Source organism: Mustela nigripes, unplaced genomic scaffold, assembly GCF_022355385.1.
Source record: "Mustela nigripes isolate SB6536 unplaced genomic scaffold, MUSNIG.SB6536 HiC_scaffold_20, whole genome shotgun sequence".
Taxonomy (NCBI): Eukaryota; Metazoa; Chordata; class Mammalia; order Carnivora; family Mustelidae; genus Mustela; species Mustela nigripes.
Genome location: NW_026739436.1, coordinates 464,434 through 480,904, shown reverse-complemented (window position 1 = coordinate 480,904; position 16,471 = coordinate 464,434).

Here is a 16,471-nt window from a genome sequence, read left to right as displayed (position 1 = left end):
TTCTTTTACTACAGCAAACTCAGAATAGATAGCTTTGGTTTTTCTCATTCTGCTGGTCTTATTTCTATATTCCTTTCTGATGTAATTGATCAGACTTTAGACCTAGCTTTCAAGAATTTTAGAAAGTTCCTCAGGGGATTATAGTTTAACCAAGGAAGATATCCATAGCAAAGAACTTCAACTATTGTGATCCTTTCCAAACATCTCTTTCTACAGCTTCTTCTCTCATTAAGAAATGTTCACATTCCTCTTTGAATTTAGACTATTCTCCATCCTATCTGCCTTTCTGTTCATATTGTGAAAATTAATAAAAAGAAACTTCCATAAAATGAAGTTTGGAAAAACTGGCATTCCTACCATTCCTTTGCAACTGCAAACTGGACAGGAAGAGACAGATCTTGCTTATGGATATTGCTTTGCTATATAAGGAAGAAAGATTTATCTCTTCTCTCCCAGCTTCCCACAACAGTCCAGCCAATAAAAATACACTATATTTTTGAACTCTCTCTGTAGCCAATGTACTTTTTTCTATATAACATCTTTTTCAAAGCCCCCTTCCTTTAAAATAGAGCATTAAGAGCCTTCCTGTTCTTTCTTCTCCAGACTTGCCTATGGCTTTGCTGCAACTTACTTGTTCAGAATTGCAATTCTTTGCTATTCCCAAGTAAACCCTTATTTTGAAGGTTACCATTACTAGGCAGTCAACATGGGGATCCCAGAGAAGATACCCACAACTCCAGGACTGATGGGCAGCAAGTGGTGGTACATGTAGAACTGATTGGACTTAAGGCTTTCTCTCCAAACTGGATTTCAGGATAAGTTTTCCCCTAGATTTGGAGCTTCCTTCTTTCTGTCTGAACTGTCTGTGCTTACCTGGGATTTTTTTAAGCCCTTGGTTTTGTTTCCATCTTCTGAAAGTACTTGTTTTGTATTTAGTCTGACCCCACCCTGGAATCAGACTGTTTCTGATAGAATTATGTTTGCCTTTGGTTTGAATCCTGTTCATACAGAAATGTGCCAGTTTGAACTGTTAGCCTTCAGTCCTATTTGATTGGATTGTTTGTTGGAATTGTGTTGCTTGAAATTCTGCAAACCTTTGGATCAATTCCTTTTGGGAACTGGATTGTTTCAGTTGGAACTGAGACTATTAGAACTGTGTAGTCTTTGTTCCTAGTACCACCTGCTATTACACTCTTCTGCCTAGAACTGTACTAACCTTCAGTCCAATACCTCTCTCTCTCTGGAACTTTGCTGGTTTCTGGTTTGATTCCTAAAAAGCCTCTAAGAAATAGAATAACAGTCAACATAATGCTTTAAGGGTTTTCTACCCCACCACTGCCCTGGGACTTTAGGCAGTTAATGTTTGAAAACTATGGTCCCTCTGCTTGAGCATTTTTAACTAAACAGACAAACTTAACTAAAGTAACTTAGTACTTCAATGACTATTATGGGGTACTTTTTTAAAAGGATTTTATTTATTTATTTTAGAGAGATAGAGCAAGAATAGGAGGAGCAGAAGAGGGTGACAGACAGGCAGAGGGAGAGAGAATCTCCAACAGACTCCACACTAAGTACAGAGCCTGACATGTGGCTCCAAGCCACAACCATGAGGTTGTGATGTGATTTTCTATGTTCCCTATGATAAGGGTGACTCATGAGCCATAGTTAAAGTTTTGTAGAGTGACTGAGGATCGCATAAGCTTGTTAAAAAATTTAACACAGTTATTTAAATTTACCAATCTGATTGCTCAGATTTGTATCAATTGGTGCCCATGCTTGTTGGTGAGTGCCAGACCAAACAATGCATAAAACTAACCAGAAGGGAACATCTTGAAGGGGATTTAGAAAAAGGGAACATCTTGAAGGGAATTTAGAAAAAGAGACCCTTAACTCCTGGCAACAAGGATGCTAGATTACTCAATGGAAATCCCCATCAGGCAATTATGGTAGATTTTCTCAAGCCTTCTGATTGGAACAATATTCAGGTTTACATACAAAGTGTGGTAAGTCCATTCATGACTATTATAATCAACTCCAAATTGTGTTTAAAGAATATTCTGCCCTTCATTTAGATATAGCCACCATAGTTTTTAACTCTGTTTATTAAGAGGCTGAACTGAGATCTTTCTCTTTCAGTTAAAAGGACCCAAATGGAATGTAAAACACCCCACTCCTTAGTTTTAGTTAATATGGCCAACTAGCTCAGTAGCATCTAGATAGGTCACTTAAAGATTGCTAAAATTTTCAATTTTCAACTCCTACAAATGAAGGCCCCTAAAAACCACCACCACCACTATCTACCCCAGAAGCCTTCTAGTGTGTTACTGTTGCAAAGAGCCAGGGCACGTGAATTTAAGTGTTCCAAATGTCTTCAGTATTGTGGCCAGTGTGCCCAATGTACTCCCAATTCCAAACGATAAGCTCCAAGGAACTATTGGGTTCTTCCTAATCCTCCCTCTTAGTTGACTTATGAGAACACACTCTCCTGTCTGGGAATTGACCTGTGTCTATAGAGACACTAGAGTTACATTCCTGTGCTCAATCCCAGTACTAGAAAGCAGCCCCTGCCTGAAAGTATTAGAACAGTTCAAATAGTCTAAACTCAAGATCAACAGATTCCTGTCTCTGAACTTACTCCCTTTGTTTAGGCCCTTTGGGAGATAGAGTGTCTTCTTCTGCCCCTATTAATTTACTGGGCCAAGAGTTCTTGAAAAAAAAAAAAAAATTCAACCACAAGTTTTCTCTCAAAAGGGGGAATAATTTAGAATTTAACAGTAATAACCAAACTGGCCAATAAGGGGAATTAATATGACCATTTGACATATTTTCTATGCTCTGTTTCTGATGTACTATAGCTAAGTCCAGGAACAATGACCACCTGTCCACATGGAACAACTGCCATCTTTTTGTAGGCAAAATCCTCATCTGGCTTTGGCAGAATCCACAGTGCACCTCTTCTTAATACTCAACCTATCATCAAGATTCAAGACTGAGTGGGTTAGTCATTAAGCATCTCCCAAGTTCAGGTCATGATCCTTGGGATCTGGGATTGAGTCGCACATGGGCGCCCTGCTCAGTGGGGAATTTTCTTCTCTAGCTCCAGAAGGAGCCTGCATCTGCCCCCACTTATGACCTCTCTCCCTCTCTCAAATAAATTATTTATTTATTTATTTATTCTTTTTTTTTAGTTTCAAAGAGATCCCTTGAAACCTCTTTCCATGAGTTCAATGTCCTATATGGGCATTCAAGCCCATAGTAGAAGATCCCAAATCTCAAGGCCTCACAGATACTTGTGAGACCCCTATTTTACCAGTGAGAAAGCTCAATGGCTAAGGATAGAGGTTTGTACAGAACTTCCAAGAAAAAAATAACATAAATTACTTAGAACTGTATCATTCCTTGTTGATCCTCATATACTACTGGCATTCATTCCCACTAAACACCAATTTTTCATTATATTAATGTATAGAGTATACTTTTTCCAATTAATAAAGATATCTGATATTTTTTTGCTTTCACTTGGGAAGTATGGCCATACATCTAGACAGTCATGGCCCAGGGTTTCACAGAGTTCTTACTTTTCACAAACATAAAAGCTGATTTGGATAATTAAAAGTTTTCTGCAGACTGTACCTTATTATAATATCTAGATGATTTGCTTTTTTTGCTCTCCTTTTCATACTTCTTCATAGGAGGCACCATTCACCTATCAAGACTGTTAGCCATAAAGCATGTAAAGTCTCCAGAGGAAAAATTGCCCTTTACCCAGACTCAGATTACATGCTTATAACATCAGAGATCTCAAAACAAGGACTTCATTTGGGTCTAGATAAAACCACTTACAACTGCTTAATATTGAAAGGTTACCTTTGAAATCTCCACAATAATTTATGGAAAACTTCTATAATCAATACAGATTTTTGCATTTTTTAATAATTATTATTTAAAGAACAAAAAATGATAAATATTGTTCTGGGTTTCCTATTATAACTCCCATTTAAGTCCTTAAGGTCGGACTTTTACCTGTCACTACTTCAGCTCAAAAGGCTAAGTTATAGGACTTTGTGAGAGATTGTACCACAGCTAACAGTAAAACCTAAACGTTTATATCAATATTTGGTTTTCCTTTAGAGTAGCTTATGATTGGGGATATTATGGAAACAATGAGGTGTCCTTATCTCCAATGGCAATAAAATTTAAAATGACTTCAAAGCCCAAAATTTATTAAATACCATGCTTCTGGCTGCTTTGGCTGTTACGAAGGTTCCGATGCAACTCCCTAGAGGCTAAGCTGATTCAATTTACTGATATTTCACTCAAAAATGCTGCTGTCAAGGAAGCTAACAGCTAAAGCTCTGTCACAGTCCAAAGGGATATTTTCTCAAAAGATAATTTTGGAAAAATCAGTAAGAGATACCCAGTAACTGGTAGAAAGAGAACAATATTGGAAAATTAGTAATTTGTGATTTGATAAAAAGAGAAATTCTTTTGGACTAAATAACAATCTGATCTACCATAAATTCTAAATCCTCCATCCTTAAACATGCATTGAACCATTGGTCAATGGCAAAATGGTAGCATTCATAAACCCTTATCAGTTGGGAAATTGTTAACAAGGGCACAAAAACTGCCTACTTCACTTGTCCTACCTGTCCAAAGTATAATCCTGGGAAAGTATAATCCAGGAAACATGAATTATGGAAACATGTCCCTACTGTATGCTCTCTCTCTCCCTCTGACAAACAGATAAACAAAATCTTGAAAGGAAGAAAAGAAAGGAAGGAAAGGAAAGAAGGAAGAAAGAGGAAGGAAGGAAAAGTGGAAGAAAAGAAAGAAACAGAGAAAGGAAGGAGAAAGAAAGAGTAATGAGGGAGGGAATAAGGGAAGGAGGGAGAGAGGAAAGGAAGGAAGGAAGAGGGAAGGAAGGAAAAAAGAAAACATTATTCCTACTGGGGAACACCTCTCAAACTTTCTTGTGATTAGGAAACTCATTTTACTACATCCCTGGGATGCAAGCATAGTTCAACATCACAGATATTAAGAGTTTTGTGCTGTTTTACCAGTACTGGTCAAAGACATTAACAATTTTGTGCTGTTTTACCAGTTTTACAACACTTTCATTGTGCATACCATCCTCAGTCCTCAAGCTTAGTTAAATGCACTAACAGCACTATTTAAACTCAACTGGCAAAATTTGTAGGGACCCTCCAAATAGCTTTGCTGAAAGCTTTGCCAGTGCTTCTAAATCTCAGATCCAGTCCCTCTGGAACTCATATACTCTCACCCTTCAACACAGGCACAGAATGTTCAATGCACTGACCCTTGCCCCCTTTGACCCACAAAAGGAAATATACTTAATATTGTAAATTAAGCTAATTGTTTCTATTTGCATCTGCTATAATAACCATGCTTTGATAGAGCAATCTTTTCACAGTGAGTTGCTGGGAATTGATGACTTTAACCATTATACCTTGCAACCTAGAGCTCTGTTTGTTGGAAAAGACACTTCCAGAAAGACTCTCTTCAACCTCACTGAAAAGGCACTTATCAGGAACTGCTAACCAACCCTGTGCTGCCAAACTCCAGGGATTAGACTCTCAGATTCACATGACACATCCAAACCCTGACTGGACCTTCACATCATCTGGTGATCTTAAAGTAAATATTTCCAGGAACTGAACAGCTTTCCCAAGATGTCCAGACCAAATCTGTGTATCTTTTTCTCACAGTTTTCTCTCTTTTCTATGGAAAGACAAGCCCTGTCTGCTTTTCCTAAACCCTTCCAAAAAGGGAGCTTCCTCTTCTTTTTATTATACCACCAGAATTTTGATAGGATTTGCATTGACTCTATAGATGGCTTTTAGCAGTATGAACATTTTAGCACTATTAATTCTTCCAATTCATTAATAGGACATATTTTGCCATTCTTTGTCTACCTCAATTTCTTGCTTATCAAATTCTTCTATCTTACAATGTGTAGCACTTTCACTTCCTTTATTAAACTTATTGTTTAGTTTTCATTTTTTTATTCTATTAAATGGGATGGTTTTCTTTCTTTTTCATGAAGTTCATTGTGTATACAAATAAAACCAACTCTGCATGCTGATTTTGTCTCTTGCAACTTTGTTCATTGGATTGATTGATTGCCTGACTGTTTGGGATTTTCTATTCATAAGATCATGCTATCTAATAAACAAAAACAACTTACATCTTCCTTTCTGATTCAAATACGTATTATTTCTTTATCTTTCCTGATTGCTCTGACCCCAACTTCCACTGTACATTGAATAAGAGTGATGAGAATGGTATTCTTGTTTGGTTCCTGAGGTTAAATGAAAAGTTTCAATCTTTTATCATGTAATATAATGTTAGCTATGTGCTTATCATAGATGACCTTTGTTATGTTAACGTATGTAGAGAGTTTCTATTACTGTGCAATGTTGTACTTTGTCAAAAGGTTTTATAAAATTATTGAGTTGATCATACTAATTTTATCTCTCATTCTAGTAATGTGATGTATCACACTGATTTGCTTGTGTTGAACTGTGCTTGCATCCCAGGGATGAATCCCTCTTGGTCTTGGTATCTGATTCATTTAATATGCTATCAAATCTGTTTTGCTAATATTTTGTTGAAGATTTTTGTTCTTGTATTCATTAAACATACTGGTTTCTAATTTTCTTTTTTGTTGTTGTGTCTCTGTCTGACTACGGTATCAGGTTAATGCTGTCAATGCAAAATGAGATTGGGAGTGTTCCCTCTTCTTCAATTTCTTATAAGAATTCGAAAAGATTGGTGTTAACTCTTCTTTGAATGTTTGGTAAACATAAACACTGTTACTATCTGTTTCTAAACTTTTATTGTTGAGGTGTTTATTATGGGTTTAACCTCCTTACTTACTATTGGTCTAAGTTTTCTATCTTTATGATTACTTTTCATAGTTATATGTTTCTAGGAATTTATCCATTTCTTCTAGTTTACTCAATGTGGTGTTTTGGGGTTCTTTTTCAAGATTTATATATTCATTTGAGAGAGACATTGCTTCTCGGCCTTTTGGCTAAGATCAAGTGTATTCATTTCAGAGAGAATGAAATCAGAGGAGGGACTGAGGGAAAAGGAAATGGAGAATCTGACACAGACTCCTGCTGAGGGCAGAGCCCGATACAGGACTCAGTCTCATAAGCCTTAGATCATGACTTGAGCTAAAACCAAGATTCAGATGCTTTACCAACTGAGCCCTCAAATATGTTGTTCTTAGCAATCTCTTAAAATCTATATATTTCTGCAGTTTCTCTTTCATTTTTTTGAGTCTTTTTTTTTTCCCTTGTTAAAGGTTTTCAATTTGTCCTTTCAAAAAAAAAAAAAAACTCTGTTTTGTTTTTTGTTTTTTGGGGGGTGTAGGGGTTGGAGGTGATTTTTTTTTTCCAGATTTTATTTATGCATTTGAGACAGATTGAGGGGTGAGGAGTATACAGAGAGTGACAATTAGACTCTGTGCTGAGAGGGGATGTGGGGCTCTGAGATCAAACATGAGCAGAAATCCAGTCACTCACAGGCCACCTGGGTGACTCAGTCAGTTAAACATCTGCCTTCAGCTCAAGTCAACTGGGGTCAAGTCCCAAGTTGTACTCCCAGTGGGAATCTCCTTTTCCCAGGCTCTGCCATTACCCTTGCTCATGCTCAGGAACACATACTCTCACAAATAAATAAATAAAACCTTAAAAAAAAAAGAGAGAGTTATTCACTTAACTGAGCCACCTAGGTGCCCCAATGTTCTTAGTTTTGATGATCATTTCTATTGTTTACTGATCGGTCTTTCTCTCCCTCTCTCCCTCCCTCCTTTTCTTCCTTTTTCCTTACTTCCTTTCCCTGTTCTCTTCCCTATTATTCCTCCCTTCTGCTCACTTGGGGTTAGTTTGTTCTTCTATCTCCATTTCCTCAAAGTATAAAATGTATTTATTTTAGATCTCTTTCCCGCTTAAAAATAGAATTTCTTCAGCCGTATTCTAAAGGATCTGGTATGTTGTTTCCATTTCCTTTGCTGAATATACATTTTTTTTTAAGATTTTATTTATTTATTTGACAGACAGAGATCACAAGTAGGCAGAGAGGCAGACGGAGAGAAAAGGAAGCAGGCTCCCTGCTGAGCAGAAAGCCCGATGCAGGGCTCAATCCCAGGACCCTGGGATCATGACCTGAGCCGAAGGCAGAGGCTTTAACCCACTGAGTCACCCAGGCGCCCCATTTATGCCTTTTTTTCTCATTGTTCTTCGGAATGTGTTTAATTTCCATTTATTTGTAAGTGTAAATGTAAACAGGTTTCTTCATGTTTTTGACTTCTAGTTACACACCACTCTGATTAGAAAACATACTTGGGTGGCTCAGTCTGTTAGGATTCTCACTCTTGACTTTTATTCAAGTCATGATCTCAGAGTTGTGAAATCAAGCCTCATGTGGGGCTTCACACTTAGCAGAAAATCGGCTTGAGATTCTCTTTCTCCCTTTCCCTCTGCCCTCCCTGGCCCCACTCACCTGAATGCATTCTCTTTCTCTCTAAAAGAAAAAAATATATATTTGGTATGTTATCAGTTACCTTAAATTTGCTAATGCTTGTTCTGTGGCTTATCTATCACATTGTCTATCATGGAGATAAAATTCCATGCATATTTGAGAAAAATATGTATTCTGTTGTAGTGTATAGTATGTATGTATATATAGTATGTTCTATATATTTCTGTTAGGTTATTTTATTTTAGGTATGATTGAGGTCAACATCTCCTTTTAACTTTCTGGATGATCTAGCAGTTGCTGAAAGCAGGGTATTGAAGTCCTCTACCATTTTTGTTTTCTTGTCTATTTCACCCTTCAGATATTTCTTAATATATTTAATTATTCCATCATTAGGCATGTCTATATTTATGACTATTGTATCTTTTTGATCAATTGATACCTCTACCTTTATATGATTACTATTTTTATCTCATTACTATTTTTGACCAATGTCCACTTGGTCTGATATGAATAGAGCTCCCTCTGTTCCCTTTTGATTTCCATTTCCCTTGAATATCTTTTCTATCCTGCCGTTTGAGGCTAACTGTGTTCTTAAAGATAAAGTGACTCCCTAGTATGCAACATGTAGTTGCGTTTTGTTTTTTTATCCAGCTAGCCACTCTATACCTTTTGATTGGAAAATGTATCCCTTTCCATTTTTAAATTTTTATATTTTAAGAAAATAAGGACTTAACGCTGTCTTATTCATTGTCTTATAACTGTTTAACTTGTGCCATTCTTCCTTTCTTGCTGCCTTCCCTTGAGAACTGGTAATTTCCTGTGTAAACTCTGATTTTCTTATATGCATCATTTATGCACCTCCTTTAGGTTTTTGTTTTGTGGCTACTACTAAACTTACATAAAACATGTTATAGCTGTAACAGTCCATTTAAAGCTCATGGCAAGTTAACATCAATTATATATAAAAACTCTGCCCTAACCAGGCATCCCAACTACAATTTCAAAGTTCCCATCATCATAAAAAACTCAGAGATTCTTACTTCTTCTATTTGTTTTTGTTTTTTTTTTCTGATGTTGATAGTCTCTATTGCATCTTTTCCACTTATTCATTTAATTATTAAATTCCAGAATTTCTATTTGGTACTTTTTTATTATTTCTCTCTCTTTGGGGTTTTGTTTGTTTTGTTTTTGATATTTTATTTATTTATTTGACAGACAGAGATCACAAGTAGGCAGAGAGGCAGGCAGGGAGAGGAAGGGAAGCTCCCTGCTGAGCAGAGAGCCTGATGTGGGGCTCCATCCCAGGACACTGAGATCATGACCTGAGCCGAAGGCAGAGGCTTTAACCCACTGAGCCACCCAGGCACCCCTGTATCTCTTTGTTTAGTTTCTCATTTTTTTCTAGGTTCTTATCCTGATTTTACTGAATTGTCTTTCTGTGGTTTCATATAGCTTATTAAGTTTCCTTAAAACAGCCATTTTGAATTTTTTGTTGGGTAAATTGTAGATCTCCCTTTAAATTGTTGTGATCCTTTTGTGATATGTTTCCTTGATTTGTCATATTCCTTGGAGTTTTGCCTTGCTGTGTTTGCATTTGAAGTAGTGATCACCTCCTCTAATTTTCACAAATTTTCTTCGTGGGTGAAACACCTTCTATCAATACTGCTAGAGAGTCTAAGTTTTCTCAAAACTTGTATTAGCACAACTGCATCATTCTTCTCACCCTTTCTTGCAGGACAATTCTTAAGCTTGTATATCTTCTCTCAGTCATAGGGTACACCAGGTCAGGGGCTGATAGCCTCTTTTGTTCTCCCAAAGTTGGTATTATAACTCAAGTTTGTGGTTTCTCCCTGGCCTGAAGGTCCTCAGCTGCTTTCTGCAAGTTAAAATACCTACCAAAGTTCATATAACCTATAAAGCAAACATAGGGACCTGGCTACAAAGAGTTGGTAGGTATAAGTGAGGGTGCTAGAAATGCCCAAGGATGAGATTGTGGGATTCGGGGTGAGGCTTTCCCAGTACCTTGTGGGCAGCTTTCTGATGACATCTGCAGTGAAGTCAGCAAAAAAAATGTGTCCTTTTAATATCCTCTGAGAATCTTAATTGCTGTTACTCCTATTTGCTGCCTCATTATAGTGGCACTCCTTATTTGATACTCTGGATGCTTTGCAAAAGAAATGAGACTTTTTGCCAGGGTTCCATATAGCTAGGGAATCGGATTACTCATTTAGCTACTCTCAAATTCTTCTGCCAGAGAAATAATAGTTGCCCTAAGATATGATATCCTGTGGGAATGGTGATGAAAGTAAAACCAAGCTATTTACCTATTTATTCCAATGTATCAAAACTCTTTTCCCCACTGGAATGTCTGTTAAGGAAACTTGGACTTCCACAGAGACTGTTGTCCATTGGGTCTGACCACATCAGTGTTGTCTGGGTGCTCCCACATTGTAGTCAAGAGTAACAACTGGTTCTCAGTACTAGTAGGTGGGACCAAGATCTGTGCTTATACCTCCCACACAGACACTTTTGTTCATGAATGGATGCCAAATTTTTGTTGTTGAGGGAGTCAAAATGAAAGATGCCTTATGCCTCCATGATGTTGATGTTACTCAATGATTTCCATGCACAAAAGAAGAAAGTTCATATTAGACTACCTTAAAATTTAAAAATTTTGTGCATCTAAGAACTCTATTAGCAAAATGAAATGGTACCCCTGCAATTGAAAAATAAAAATTGCAAGTTACATACTCTTAAGGGGATAAGTAATAGCCAGGATATATGTAGAATTGTACAACTTAACAACAGTAGCAATAAAAACTCACTTCAAAATGGGTTAAGTATTGGGTTTTGTTTTTGTTTGGGTATTTTTGTTTGTTTTTTAAATTTATTTTTTCATTTCTAGAGATAGAATAGGAAGGAGCAAAGGGAGAAAATCTCAAGTAGATTCCCTACTCAGCGTGGATCTTGTGAGCTTGATCCATACCCTAACATCATGGCCTGAGCAGAAACCAAGAGTAGGACTCTTTAACCTACTGAGCCACCCAGGCATCCCAGATTAAGTATTTGAATAAACATTGTCCAAGGGACATACTGAAATAGTCAATGAGAACACTAAGTGTTCTCAGCATATAAAATATGCTGAGAATATTTCATATTTCATGAAATGAAAACCCAAATCACAATGAGATAATACTTCCCACATGTTAGGATAACTATTATTTAAAAAAAAAAAAAAAAAAAAAAAAAAAGACGCCTTTTTTCTTTGGGGGGGATGCCTGGGCGGCTCAGTTGGTTGAGCATCTGCCTTCAGCTCAGGTCATGATCTCAGAGTCCTAGAATCGAGTCCCATATTGGTATCCCTGCTCAGTACAGAGCATGCTTTTCTCTCACCTTTGCCCCTCCCCCTGCTTGTGTGTTCTCTCTCTCTCTTTGACAAATAAATAAAATATTTTTTAAAATTGAAGTGTTGGCAAGCATGTGGGCAAAATGAAACACTTATGCATTCCTAGTGGAAATATAAAATAGTGGAGCATCATGCAAAATAGTCCTGTAATTCTTCTAATAACTAAACCTGTAGAACTACTATATGATCCATTAATTCCACTTTTGAATCTATCCCCAAAAGAATGAAAAACAATATTTTTTAAATTTAAAATATTTTTTAAATTTATTTTTTAATATATTTGTAAACAATTGTTCAAATTGTATACAAATAATTGTTCATAGCAGACAATCAGTGAAAGGTAGAAGCAACTCAAGGATTTTGACTGACTAGCTAAAACTATACTTCTGCAGGAGACTGAAACTATAGTAAAGTCCCTGTTTGATGATTCGGCTTAGGGTAAGTGACTATTTTAGGCTTTGGTTTTTCTTTTTACCAGTTGCCAAACAGAGAACCTCGCCTGATTCTTGATGTCCAGGGTTGTTATTGAAGTTAGTTATGGATTACCCATATGTCTGACATGGATTACCCATATGTCTGACAGCTATTCAGTCTCTAGTCCCCAGAAGTCAAACTGAGATATCTAGAGCCTCATAGATGAAAAAAATCGGGCATTTTCCATAAGTAGCAATTTTAGCTTAAACAATACAAAAACACTTATCAGAGAGGGTATTCCAAAGTTTCAGAGTTTATCTTTCAGGAACCAGGCATCCTAAACTTAAGCCTTCCTTTGGTATGGCAAGTTTGAGCAACCTAAGACTATTGAGTTAACCCTTTCTGTACAACTGTCTTTCATGATCTTTGTTGATATCTTAAAGCATCATCTATCCTTTATGTTTATGCCTGGGCTTATGAAGGGAAAGTCTCTGTGCTTTCCTATGATACAACATGAGAATCAAAACATCCATGTCCCTACTTGCTCTATTCCCTAACCACAAATATAATCCTAACCAAGTCTCATTTTTTTCTTGTTCCCACTAGACGTTTGGGATTAATTCCAGAAGACTTCCCTCCTCTTGCAAAAGATTCACACATACATAATAAATCTTTTTATATCCTTTTGGTTTACCAGTGGTATCATCAATATATGTACATCAATATATGTACCAAATTTTGGTTGGAGACCTGCCTCTTTCTGGGTACCTGCAACTTTTTTTTTTTTTAATTGAGGTGCTCAGTCATATGATTGTACTTCCTAAACTTCACGTTCTATACATGTGGAACAAACCAATAATCACCTGGGATTCTCCATATTTTTATAGGTACTATAAAAGGCAGCTACCTTTAGCTCAGGTCATGATCCCAGAGTCCTGGAATCAGGTCTTACATCAGGCTCCCTGCTCAGCAGGGAGTCTGCTTCTCCCTCTAGTCCTCCCCCACAAACTTGTGCTCACTCTCTCTCTGCAAAATAAATAATAAAATCTTTTTTTAAAAAAAATATGAAACTTGAAGAACAACAGATAACTAATGCAAACATGAAGCTTTTGCTGTCTGTTCTGAGTAATAAATTATGTCATATCTGACTAGGGAACCATAATGATAAGCTCGTTTCCTAGTTTGAAGAGAGGGTAAGATTTCAGATTCTAGGATGCCTGGGTGGCTCAGTGGATTAAGCCACTGCCTTCCGCTTGGGTCATGATCTCAGTGTCCTGGGATCAAGGCCCGCATCAGGCTCTCTTCTCAGCGGGGAGCCTGCTTCCCCCTCTGTCTCTGCCTGCCTCTCTGCCTACTTGTGATCTCTCTCTCTGTCAAATAAAATAAATAAAATCTTTTTTAAAAAATTTCAGATTCTACAAGTCTTGACAATACATAATATACAACAAGCTTTCTGTACTCATGAGTTAATATTTTAGTGGCACATAGTGGACATTTGGTAAATATTATAAACGGTAAATCATTCATGTAAGTTCAGATAGTAAAAGGGATTTTTTAAAAAGCTGATAGGGGTGCCTGGATGGTGCAGTGGGTTAAGCCTCTAAGGTCGTGATCTCAGGGTCCTGGGATCAAGTCCTGCATTGGGATCTCTGCTCGGGAGGGAACCTGCTTCGCCCTCTCTGTCTGCCTCTCTGCCTGCTTGTGATCTCTCTCTCTCTCTTTCTGTCAGATAAATAAAGTCTTCTTTTTTTAAAGATTTTATTTATTTATTTGACAGAGAGAAATCACAAGTAGTTGGAGAGACAGGCAGAGAGAGAGAGAGGAGGAAGCAGGCTCCCTGCTGAGCAGAGAGCCCCATGCGGAACTCGATTCCAGGACCCTGAGATCCTGACCCGAGTCGAAGGCAGCAGTTTAACCCACTGAGCCACCCAGGTGCCCAAATAAAGTCTTTAAAAAAAAAAAAAAAAGCTTATAGTAGAAGAGAGTGATTATGGGACATTTTACATATCATGGTCAGAGAAAAAGGCCTTTGAAAGCGATGATTGAGCTGATGGATACTTCAGTTATAACAGTTAAAACAAATGGAAATATTAGTGGGAAATCTCAAATGGAGAGTGTATTCTTAGTATCAAAGCGTTGAGAACTTTCAAAGAATGCAGAGGAAGCAAATGTTATTACAACTTAGGAGACTGAGTGGAGTTATCTTAAATAAGGGGCTTAGATCAATAGAGACATAGGTTTTCTACAGAAGTTGGAAATTGTTATGGTGACAGCAAGAAGTCCTTGTAGGGTTTAACTATGCATGTGTATAACATAATCTGACTTACATTTTAAAAGATAACAGACAGTGCTACTTAATGAAGGATAAAATGGTTGAAGCACTTTGAAGATCTAAAAGCTAATAACTACAACTCCACAAAGTTAGAAGCACTTAATCAAATTTGAGTAACAGCACAGACCTATTTTCAGACAAGAAGTTTAGAATTTGGTCTCTGCAATGGGGTGGAAATAAAAACAGAGAAGAAATCTGTATCAAGTAACTCTGAAAGGTTAGGAACTTCGTGCATCTTTGAAAGAAAATTTGGAGGTAAGCTAAGTTGCAATCTTTTTCAATAATGTACAGCATGGGGGCACATAGGTGGCTCAGTTGCTTAAATATCTCCTTTTGATGTGGGAAAGAAAGGTAGAAGAAAAATTACTGCATTTCTTTACTACCTACAGACTACTGACAAGTCCTTCAAACAGGCAGAGTGACATTCCTCTAGGGACTCAGCTACCCTCATGTTGATCCTTTGCTAAGGCCTAAAGATGATCCTAGCCAGACCACTTCTGATCTGCCTCCAGGATCCTGTTATGTCTACTTCAACATATAAACATTCTTTTGGAAACTTCTTTACCTCTGTCCCCCAAGCATATGGACCACCAATATATATCTGAATTTCTCATGACTCAGGTTTTACTAGACGGTAATAAATGACCTCTTCCCGACAATGGCTGGACCCCTCAAGTTCCTGGAAAACTTGCTTCCAAAATTCCTTAGAAACTTAGACTACCTCACAACTTGAAAGGATAAAATGGGCCACTCCTCATGACCCCATTGCAGCTTTTTTCTGTCAATTTTTCCTGTCCCCACGCAATAATGAAATCATCCTTTTTGTACCAAAATTGTCTTAAAAATTCTTTCTTGGCCATTGGCTTCAAGCCTTAGTGTTCTTTCCTTTATCACCTTCAGCTCAGGTCATGATCCCAGGATCCTGGAATCAAGTTCCACATCAGACTCCTTGCCCAGCAGGGAGACTTCTTCACTCTCACTCTTCCCCACCCCACGCCCCTCACTTGTGCTCTCTTTCTCCATCTAAAAAGCAAATGAAATCTTAAAAAAAAAAAAAATGTACAGCATGCAATGATATTTTTGGGTAACTAAAGATCTGTATTCATGATTCCTGAAAAAAACTTAAATTTCACCAGTATGGTTCATTTGTGGGTAGAGGCTCTGTATGACTTTTGATGATGACACTATTTGAAAATGCTTCCTTCCACCTATTTTTAAGATTCATTTCCTAATAAGTGATAAGAACACTAAACAAGCATTTCTGGAGAGAAAAATAGTGTAATGGGAAATCCTGTTTGGAATTTTAATATAATAATAGTTTTACCCAAATAAGACAAAATCAGGAAATAAGGCAGTATAAATAATGTGAAAAGGCAGGAGTTACTGAAAAGAAATGAAAACGAGGGAAATGGGAGGAATGTCTTGGGACATTCCACTGTAAGTGGCATTCCATGAAGTTAATGGATTTATTAACTTGGAAATTTGTCATTTTTTAACTCGGGAATTTTTCTAAAAGATTTATTTGCTAGAGAGAGAGTGAGCAAGTGAGCACAAGCAGGGAGTGCAGCAGGCAAAGAAGCAGGGAGCTTGAATCCCAGAACCCTGGGTCATGACCTGTGCTGAAGGCAGACATTTAACTGACTGAGCCACCCAGGAGTCCTTAAATCAGGAATTTTCTTTTTTTTTTTTAAGATTTTATTTATTTATTTGACAGAGAGAAATCACAAGTAGATGGAGAGGCAGGCAGAGAGAGAGAGGGAAGCAGGCTTCCTGCTGAGCAGAGAGCCCGATGCGGGACTCGATCCCAC